The sequence below is a fragment of the Rutidosis leptorrhynchoides genome, chromosome 4 (genome assembly GCF_046630445.1).
Source record: "Rutidosis leptorrhynchoides isolate AG116_Rl617_1_P2 chromosome 4, CSIRO_AGI_Rlap_v1, whole genome shotgun sequence".
NCBI classification, from domain to species: domain Eukaryota; kingdom Viridiplantae; phylum Streptophyta; class Magnoliopsida; order Asterales; family Asteraceae; genus Rutidosis; species Rutidosis leptorrhynchoides.
In genome coordinates, this window is record NC_092336.1 from 175,109,480 (window position 1) to 175,121,172 (window position 11,693).

The 11,693-nt window shown below is 36.4% G+C and overlaps 1 non-coding gene across 1 annotated transcript; it reads left to right on the top strand.

Annotated features, from left to right (window-relative positions):
- Positions 1–379: 379 nt before the first annotated feature.
- On the top strand, positions 380–484 carry LOC139845679 (small nucleolar RNA R71). The gene has a single exon (XR_011758443.1). It is a non-coding gene; the product is annotated as a small nucleolar RNA R71 (small nucleolar RNA).
- Positions 485–11,693: the final 11,209 nt, after the last annotated feature.

The window sequence follows — 11,693 nt, forward strand, 5'->3', positions numbered from 1 at the left end:
TAGATCAACATAATTGCATTGAGTAATTTGAGGATAATTCTTTGTGAGATGTGGACCCTCGCATCGTTGACAACCTACTTGCATTGCAACTATCGTTTGTTGAATCTTCTTCAATTCTTTCCCAAATATTTAAAATTGATTGTTCAAGCTTGCAAGCATCGCTTGTCCATTTTCACTCTCCACTTTTGCTACATTCGTCCTTGCTAAATCTCGCGGTGAAGGTGCCCATTCATATGTGTTGACCGAGATATCTTCTAGCATAATTTCGGCTTCATTTGGTGATTTGTACATAAATACCCCACCGGATGAAGAATCAAGATATCGCTTCATTAACATATTACAACCCCGATAGAGTGTGTTGATATACTCCTTCTTCGTCAAACCATGCGGTGGGCAAGCTCTTAGTAGCTTCTTGAATCGTACCCATGCATCATACAAACTCTCATCACCCCGTTGTGAACCCATTAATCTCCATTCTAAGCCACTCTACTTTTGACGGTGGAAAGAAATTATTGATAAACTCGTTTGTTAATTCTTGAAAAGACCTTATGGAATCGGATCGTAAACTTCGTATCCAAGCTTTTGCATCTCCTTGAAGTGTGAAGGGGAATGCCCTTAGCTTAAAAGCATCATTGGTGATGTTTTTGGTTTTGTGAATATCACAAAGATCATTAAAGTGTTGAATATACTCGAACGGATTTTCATCTATCAACCCATGAAAGTATGTATCCTTGATCAACGTGAAAAAGTTACCATCGATCTTCCAATTATCCGCTTCAATTGGTGGTTTTGTAATAGCCGGTGCTATCATTGTTGGTGCAACCAATCTAGCATTCCACATTGACGTGTCGTTTGATCATTTAATAATTCTTGATTAACTGGAGGACCATTAGGATTGCCCTCTTCATCGTGAATCAGATTACCGTTTGGATCCATCTCTCCTAAACAAAATGGTAAAGCTTCGAAATTCTTTCTTAATACCCTTTCTTCTCTACGATTATAAACCCCGTGCACGTGTCTTTCCGGATCAGAAAATGGTTGTGTGAATTCTTGATCCTTGTGAGACCTTGTTTTCATACACCAAAGGCACATATCCTTCAATTACAACACAAACACAAGCGGTTTTCCAAACAAAAATAATAATATAAAATACAAAAAGTAACTTCCGTAAGGGTGAACCCCTACGAAAGGATCGAACAATTAAAAGTTTAAATCAAATAACCAACTAAGCTAACCGCATCCCCGACAACGGCGCCAAGAAAGTGTGATGCGTTCGTGCGATATACATCTTTTACCCTCTAAATTTATATTTGATTTAAACACTACAATCAAGCACACACAACTAACGAGCACTTAGAACCCGGTTATTATAGCACTTTAATGTAAGTATTCTTATCAAGTTCGTCCCAAGAGACACGGTGTAAGTCGGATATTTGAAACTATCAATTGTCCTAGGGTTTGTTTGATTGGGGGAAGGGGGGTTCGATTGATATCAACTAACAACTAAAACTTACATAATTAAACAAACCTAAATTTATCAATTAAACTAGTGACAAGAAACAAGTAGTGAAGTATTAAGACTTAAGACAAATTAACTAAGACGTGTTCACTTATCTAATCCTCTCTATGCTTTGGCTTGCCTCGTTTTGCCTATATTGCTATCTCATTAGTTGTTGAACTAGTAAATGTTTAGCATCACTACTAAACCTCAAATCAAATGATACTCCACGAATTCACATAAGCTTCATATCTTAAGATCGAGTTAAGCATGATTTGGTCATTGAGATTGAGCTTAGGTTAAAATCACTTAAAACCTCCAAATATCAAAATCACTTAAGATAATCAGCATTATTATGTTAACTAGAGGCTAATTGAAAACCAACCTAGATCAAGAACACAATCACTTGCAATTCCTAAACTTGTTGTCTCGATCACCTAAGGTATTGAAGCACATATTGATTCACTTCTCAAATCACTAAGAGAGCTACACAACATATGTAATCAAAGTCAAGCCTAAAACAAACTCATAGTATTGGATCTTTAGCCTACTCTACGACACATGATCATGTAATTCATTCAAACAACAATAATCAATTGATTTGGGGTAAACACTAGCATTAGAGATTCATAGATAAGCAAACACAAGAGATTTAGCCAATCATGGCTAAAACTAAACTAATAATAAGCATAGAAATGTAAATCATCATCATCTTCAAGTTATTACAAGTAATCAATACTAAAATGAAAAGTAAAGTGAAGATTACAACCCAAAATGTAAAGAAGATGAAGATCTAAGCTAAACAATGATGAATCTTGAGCTAGCTTCCTTGAATCCACCCTTAAACACCAATGGATGATGAAATCAGGGTTTAGTATGTGAAATTTGGACTTTTAACAGCTGCTCCCAAAGATGCATATGAAAAATGATCTAATCTCGTTCCTTTTATAGTGCTGAAAATCTGGGCTGGAACAGCGTCAGGTGCACCACTTTTACTTCAGGAGCGGCGCTTTTGGCTTGGTAAAGCGGCGATTTTGACTTTGGAACGCCGTTTTTGGCTCTGAACAGGGGCGATGCTTTTGTTGTGGAGTGACGCTTTTGGCTGACCAGGAGCGACGCTTCCTTCACAAGAACGACGCTTTAACCTGCAATTTTATGTCAAAAATGAGCAGTAGCCAAGAACGGCACTTTTGTTTTCAAAAGCGGCGCTTTTATTTCGCCTAGAACGATGCTTGTCTTTCAAAAGTGATGCTTCTGTTTTTGTCAGGAGCGGCGCTCCTATTTGAAAAGCGGCTCTTTTGCATATGCTACTTAAGAATTCTGCACGACCAAAACATCACTTTTTCACACCCAACTTCAATTTTCTCTCTAACAGCGGTGCATCTATAACCCTAATCGACCTAAATCGGCCCAAGGCTTCAAATTTCATCAATTTTCTTGCATATCTTTATTATCTAACATGGGAAGAGTAAGAATCTATCATTTTAATTCACTAATTAACATGATTTGATTGATTTTTACCATTTTTTTCTTTATGCTTAATTCGTAGATTATGCTTGATTTATGATGTTAATGGTCAAATTATTGATGAATCTACACTACGTTGATGTTTATTAACATGATTTACATGCTTTGTTACATAGATTTGAACTTTGAAATTCTAAGGTTCATCCAATTTGAGGGTTTTTTATTTTGAGCCAAATTAGAGTGTTAATTGTTATTGTTGATGCTTAATTGTTAGTCTACCATGATTATCTTGCTTTGAATCTATCTTTCATGCTTGTATGATTTGAAATTGAAAATTAGGGTTCATAAGCTAGGGTTTTGAATGAGTTTGACCAATTTGAGCAATGTAATTAGTGATAATGTGCTTGTTTGCGGTATATTTATGCTATAACATGAAGAATTGATCTAATTTGATGAATGCTCCTGTCTTAGTCGAATTTGGAACTAATTAGGCTTTGACTAGGATTGACTTTTTGCAATTGATTCATGTTGACCATGTTTGACCAAGATGAGCTTCCTAGTTGAGTATAATGCATGTTTAGCTTATGATACTATTTATGATTTATAATTACTTGCATGAGCTAAATGTTACAACCTTGTATAAAGCTTGAAATTTCACCAAATTGTTTGTCTTGTTTGATTTCACATATTTGACCATGTCTAAATGCAATTGTTTTATTCATATATGATATACACGCGCATGTTTTGCATGATGAAATTAATTGTGAATCTTTTGAAATCAACTTGGAAATTATGATTGGACTTTGAAAGTAATTTGTTTATGTGCTAACTTTTATCTCTCCACAATGTTTTTCTCTTCTTGTCTTATCTTGTAGACAAACGTACCAACAAAGTCACATGGTGGCTCGACAAGCAGAGCAAAACGACAAAAAAGTATTGGAGTTAAGGGTAGGGGTAAATTGCCAGCTCAACAAGAGGTTGAGGTTGAAGATGAAGAAATGCCACAAATTCCAGAGGATATCCAAAGACTTTCATCAGACCCATGGTTATAACAGATTTTACTGAACCCACGTTTTAGAGATGGTTTGGAGCTTAGGCTCAAGGACATTTTCTATCTGGGAAAATCCATTGACTGGTCTCTTCTTGATGTGGCCGATACGACTGCTGAGGCTGAGGGCCTTTTAATGCTTCATATGAGAATAGGCAAATCAACCCATGGGTTCCAATCTTTAGGTATAATGAGCCCATTTACTTGGTCCCAACCTTGGAATTCACTTCCAACCTTATTGTCAATTTCAGGGTAGAAACAATTACTGACCCAGAATACATGACCTTTAACCTGGGTGGCCAACAACGAAAAATGAGCATGCTCCAACTTATCAGGGCCTTAGGGATTTACACAGAGTTTAGGAACAACACCAATGCCCTTTGGGACTATCTTTTGACTTGTCGAATCCCCACCACCAACACGGAAGAGTTTAACTTTCCAGCCGCTTGACATGAAATTAGCATTGGGGCTTTCTGCCCGGGTAAAACCGTAGCCAACAACCTTAGGACACATAACCTTCGGATCATAGCCCGATTCATTGAGAATACGGTCAACTACCGTTTCCATAGCAATGAGAAGATGTCTTACTTGGACATTTGGCTCACTGATCGAATCTCAAATAAGGTGAATGTCCATGTCCCTCATCTTATTGCTGACTATCTTTTCGACAAGACTGGGACAAAAGGTAAGAGAGGTACTGTGGGTGGTGTTTTTGTTACAAGGATAGCAAGGTACTTGGAAATTGATGTTTCAAGGTTCACGACCTATGAAATGGCCAAATTTGGGTATGCTAACTTTAAAGGCAGTAAGATTCTCAAGAGGGACGCGAACAAACAAATGAGGAGGTGGTTTGATCTAAATGCTATTGGAAGAAATGAAGAAGAAGAAGAAAGGGTGAGGCATGAATATGAAACGGGTAATGTAGGAGCTAGTAGTAGAGCACAAGGTGCGGGGAGTAGTGCTCCGAGTGGGTATGACCAAGCTTGGCTTGAAAGTTGATTTAATCAAATTAATATTAACCAAGCAAACCAAGAATATGAAGCGCGCTACTACTTCTCGGGCCTACGGGCACATACTCAATGGGAAGCTCATTGTAGCCAACTTCACCAAGCGAACCCAACTTCCTCGAGGCCATTTGCTCCCGCCTTTAACCTGTATGATTTCAATCAACCTAGAACCCAACCACTAATCGACTATGACCCAAACGAGGCGCTAAGGCGAGCTCAAGAGTTAGAGTACTTTGCTAGGATGAGGGGAGAACAACAACAATCAAGCGAGCAAGGTACATGGGATAATCCACCAAACTACGATCAATACCCAAATCAGGACCAATCATACGGGAGCTCGAGCTCATATTATGGAGGGTACAATTGGTGGTGATTCCTATGGTTGCATTCTTACTCTCTCTTGTTTGTTGGTTTAGTTAATTTTATGATGGTTGATTTGTGAAACAATTTATTTGAATTTGTTGGCATGTAAGAACTAAGGGAGGTTGGTTTGGGAACGTTTGAAAAATTTGGTACTTTTAGTTGTGTGTGTGGCGAAAACAATTTGGTTTATGTTTGATTGTGCTTATGTTGCTAGTTATTTAGATCCGGATGGCTTGTAGTTCCCGGATAAAACAATTTGAACTTCAATATTGGCATGTAATAACTTAAGACTATTTAGGATTGTGATGTTTTCATTATTGTTGATTGTGTGTTTGATGCCGATTTGATATGTTGGTGGATTCGTCGAATTATGCATGTGTGATGTTGATCGTGGATATTTTATGTTTGGTTTTTGAAATATGGAGTTTATATTTTGCTAGTGATCTTATCGGTTGAGTAGTTTGGTTGAATATCTTATTGTGTTGGTAGATGTTTGTATGATTTTGTTGATATATTTGAAGCATTATGATTTTATTGTGGGCGCACATACTCTCCCGAGTATGGCCCCGCACATTTTGTACCTTGTGAGCATACTTCAATTGTAGGGAATGCCATATGCTCTTGGCTCCTTCTTTTGGCTCAACAAGTGGTGCAACAACATGCAAGCGATTTTGGTGATTAAGTAACACTCGAATGGTAACAACAAAGATCGTTTGATCTTCGCCGGTTTTTACTTTCTTCCCTCTCATCTTCTCTATTTCAAAATGTCCCTCATTTTCACTTATTCTATCGCTTAAATGCAATGAGGGCATTGCATACGCTAAATGTAAGGGGGGGGGAAGAGTTGAAATTTCGGGCCGTTTTTAAACTTTTTTGGGTAAACTAGTCACATATATTCTCTAAAGATTAAAACTTGCATTTTCGAACAATTGTTGGAACTAGTTTTTTAACCATTACATTAAATCATATCATAAATACTAAAATGGTTAAAACTTGTAAAAATTTTAAACTTTTTGGGAAAAATAAAGTCTTTTCCTTGATTTTCATATCCTAAGGAAGTAAAGTCTTCCTTTTGTTTCATGCTTGTATTTCACCAAGTGAAAGTAAAGTCTTTCGCTTTTCTAATAATTTTGCGCGAAAATGAGAAAATTTTGAGAAAAATCAAATTTATGCTTGAAAGTTAAAGTCTTTCATGCATGTGCACCAAAACCAAGTGTTTAAAGCTTTATGCTTTAACACTTCTGGATGAATCGAGTCCATCCATTGTAGGGAGTCAAGTCTCCCGAATTTTGTTCTACTTGGTGTGGGAGACTTCCTAATCCACGCCATTTCATATTGACATTGGTTGTCTCATCATTTCACGATGTTTCAACCGATGTATCATACCGTGAGAAGAGGAGCCTTGAGCTTCACAAAGTGCTACCTTTTTGGGAGTAATGGCATCGTGATAGTGTTGTTAGACAACACAACCCATAGCCAAAAGCTATGGAACCCTTGCGATTGCAATTAACGGAAAGGTAGTAACTACTTCCTACCTTTTCTAAAAATAAGCATAAAATCTTGTTATGTGGGAAGTAGATAAGCATCATCTTGTTTTGGAAGTAAAGTCTTCCAAGCTTGGAAGTAAAGTCTTCCAAGTTATGTTTGCTCCAAGCTTGGGAGTAAAGTCTCCCAAGTCAAGCTCGATTGTTTGAAAGGAAGTTAAATTGTTCCTAGTGCTTCAAAAATTTAGAATTGGCGGACTCTCTTATTTAGCCACGTGGGGCCCTAATTTCACGAATCTCCGTCAATGCTTTCACCCTACTATGAGAGAAACCATAGAGTTGTGATAGAAAACTTGATGAGTGCCAGTTACTCCGTGCCCGGGTAACCAAATAAAGGTGGGGTACCCAGTCCATTACCTTTGGCACACCCACCTTAACCCTATACTTGGAATTGACGATTATCAATTGGAGTTGATGATTATCAATTGGAATTGACGATATATACTTGGAATTGATGAAAAATAGGTGTTTTGGGGGCATGGAGGTGGAAGAGGGATAACCATTGCGGGTTAATGAGGTGAGCATTCTTTTTGGAAGCATATTCTTTACACGATGCATTTCATGATTAGTGATGATGTGTGCGATTTTCATGGCCCTTATTCATTTCGGGGTGCATTTTACATACTTTGGGTACACTTTGAGTTTATTTGAGTAGGTTTGTATTTGATATGACCGAATTGTTTGATGAGTTTGTGGCTATCTCGTGAATCCTATAAATTTGGTCAAGGTCAAGGAGGTCAAGTTCGAGTTTGCAATGATTTGATACTATTGTGATTGGTGTTTGATGACCTTCTCGTAGATGAAGTTGACTTTGACCGGGGGCATGATTGGTTCGGGTAGACTTATGTCATAACCCGACCTTAACCATAAGGACGAATACAATAACATATGATTTCATCGCGAGGTATTGACCTCTATATGCGACGTTTTTCAAAAACTGCATTCGTTTTTACAATACAAACCATAACTTTTATTACAAATACAAGGTTTAAACAAGATAATAATGATTATCGTTTAGCGATAATATTAGACTTACAAACTTTACATGTGATAATAACAATACGACTTCCAACATATTTTACATTACAAATCCTCCGATATGCAGTTTTATTTTTGACACAAATATGCATACTCAAGATCTTGCTTAAATTCAACATGTTGCAGCGGAAGCTTTTAGTTATCACATGAGAATAAACATGCTTAAAACGTCAACATAAAGTTGGTGAGATATAGGTTTAATGCCGGCAGCGTTATGAATATAGACCACAAGATTTCATATATAAACGTTTTAATAAAAATATTCTAAGTTGTTGAGCACTTGATAACCATACTTAACATTTAATCAACGTCGCATATTCCCTTTATTATTAAATCTTACTACACCGTACCAAGTGTAGTCACCGAAACGAAGTACTGTGCAACCGTTGAATACTGGTCGTCCAGTCCGGTTGGGGTTGTCAGGCCCGATAGATCTATCAACAGGATTCGCGTTTACAATACCGCATGTAAATAGTAGTTACCAAGTTACAGGGAGATATGCCAGTGGTACAACTCAACGTAGAATATATTTTTAAGTACTTGTGTCTATAACGTAAATCATAAAATGCATGTATTCTCATCCCGAAATATTTAGAGTTTAAAAGTGGGACTATATACTCACCTTTTCCTTGAAGGTATTTAACTCGACTTGGTCTCCGATAGATATCACGAACCTAACCATATATATAATATATCAACATATTTTCTTTTCAAGTAATCGTTACATATATATATACTTATAATACTTTTAATATTTTCTTAGTCCGTAGTTAGCAGTCTGTTGTTAATGATCCACAATTAGTTGCTCAATAAAATAAATAAAGACCCCATCGTATTCGTATTGATCAGAATTAATCTCGACCCATGGTACCATGTTGTCAAATGACGTGTTGCGTACATAAAGTACCGTATTGTCAGATGACGTGTTGCGTACAATCATGAGGTCTTATGATTAATCTTCTCGTGTTGTTTACGGGTGGTCCTGAAATATATAAAATCAAATCATAAGTAAATATATATTAAATATTATATTAATTAGCCAAGATATGATTAATCCGATTTTGTCATAATATGATATATTACAGGTTTTGAAGTGTTTTAAAAATCAAATTAGAAGGATCTATTTAGTTTGCGAACAGGTTTGAAATCATTCAAACTATGTTCTTGTTGTTAAAAATTTTATAACACAAAATAAGATAGCTATATAAATATGAATCGAATAAGATTATGAATAAGGTTACTACCTCAAGTTACTTGGATAAAGCTACTGGAAAAGATAGAAAATAATCTTGATCAAACTTTCTTATGATGATTATAGGTTGTTCATGAAGCAAGCTATTCATGAGTATTTGCTGAGATTGTGAAGAACACTTAGAGTTCCTAAGTGTGTGTTTTTGGTTAGAGAAAGATGGTTGTAAGAATGAAATGAAAAACTAAGGTGATGGTGATACTTATAGGACAGTCTGGTTGTTGAGGGAACAAGGACAAATTATTGTGTTGAATTTTTGAGTAATAATGTATGCTAGCTTACAAATAAGATTCCCTCTTATCTAGGGCAGATCTAAGGCTGATAAGGATATTGATTTGATGTGTATTTACCAATAGTAAATACGTATAGATGATGGGTATGATACGGTAAAAGAAGCTCAAAATCGGGCTTTTATTTTGGGTCCAACCGGGCCAAAAATAAAATTTTAAGACACTTTTAATAAAGCAATGTTAGCTCAAAAAAATTTCCAAGCTGACCTGGCAGCTCGACCCCAGCCAGGGGCTCTGCCCCTTGGACCCTGCCAGGGGTTGTCACCCCTTGGACCCCGCTTATCGGGGGCAGCGCCCCCGAACCCACGTCATAATCAAGATAAGTTCAAACAAGTGTGCACTCCACACTTCCCCAAACTTGTTCGATATTTATCAAGATTATTTTGGTTACAAATTAATCCCATTACACTTAAATCATATTGGTGACATAAATCACAACACATTATAGATTGTAAGTATATATGTCAAAGAACGTTACATATAGTTATTGTTTTGAAAACTTAAGTTAGTGGTCTCAAAGTATACTTATAACTCATTGTTGTTAGTTCACAATGAAATGTTAAACCATCCTTAAATCATGTTAAATATGTATAGATATGTACATATACATAATCGTATAATTATCGTGTGTTATATAGTTCGTGATATCATCGGTCAAATTGGACGGTCAAACGTTGTGTAAAACTCTTTTCAAAAATATAAGTCTCAACAGTTTGGATTGCTTATCATGTTGGTAAGGTTTAATTTATGTAAATATTAATCTCATAAGTATAGAACGATCGGAAAATTCCGGGTCGTTACAACTTAGGCTTGAATTATGTTTATGTTAGCATTTGAGGATTGAAGATACTATTTGGAGCTTGAGTTAAGCTAGTGTTAGTAGAAAGAAGAGGATGATTGTGCTTGGTCCTAGCAAGTGCAAGTTTTTCGAGAACGCTATTACTGCCTAGTGCATATTCATGAAAGGTATCATTTTGAGCTTAACCTTCTTGCGCTTTGGCAATGTTCACTTATTTGTTCTCTATCTCCAAAGCTTGTTTTGTCTATTGTTTGCTTGAGGACAAGCAAAGGTCCAAATATAGGGGGTTTGATATCGCTCCATTTATATATATATATATATATATATATATATATATATATATATATATATATATATATATATATATATATATATATATATATTATTTCGCGATATCTACCTCACTTTGCTCAGTTTTTGACTATCTCGAAGCTTATTTAGTGTTATTGAGCTAATTGGTAAATTAAGGGCTAAGGAGTTGATTTGGTGTAAAATTGACCAAATCATTGGCAAAATTGGCTAAGAAAATGACAAGTGCAGGAAACAGCTACAAAAGCACCGCTCCTGAGAAGGAGCGCCTCTCCTGAAGGCCCAAAAGCGCCATTCCAGAAGGAAAAGCGTCACTATTATCCACGATTTGTCTCCATTTTTCTTCAGTGAGTAAAAGCGCTGTTCTAAATGTCAAAAGCGTCGCTCCTGGTCAGCCAAAAGAGTCGCTCCTCAACAAAAGTGTCGCCCCTGTTCAGAGCCAAAAGCGGCGTTCCAAAGTCAAAAGCGTCGCTCCTCACCAAGCCAAAAGCGACGCTCCTGAAGTAAAAGAGGCCCTCCCGACGCTGTTTCAGCCTAGATTTTCAGCACTATAAAAGGAACGAGATTAGGTCATTTTTCATATGTATCTTTGGGAGCAACTGCTAAAAGTCCGAATTTCACATACTAAACCCTAATTTCATCATCCATTGGTGTTTAAGGGTGGATTCAAGGAAGCTAGCTCAAGATTCATCATTGTTTAGCTTAGATCTTCATCTTCTTTACATTTTGGATTGTAATCTTCACTTTACTTTTCATATTTAGTATTGATTACTTGTAATAACTTGAAGATGATGATGATTTACATTTCTATGCTTATTATTAGTTTAATTTTAGCTATGATTGGCTAAATCTCTTGTATTTGCTTATCTATGAATCTCTAATGCTAGTGTTTGCCCCAAATTAATTGATTATTGTTGTTTGAATGAATTACATGATCATGTGTTGATGAGTTAGCTAAAGATCCATTACTATGAGTTTGTTTTGGGCTTGACTTTGATTACATATGTTGTGTAGCTCTCGTAGTGATTTGAGAAGTGAATCAATATGTGCTTCAACACCTTAGGTGATCTAGACAACTAGT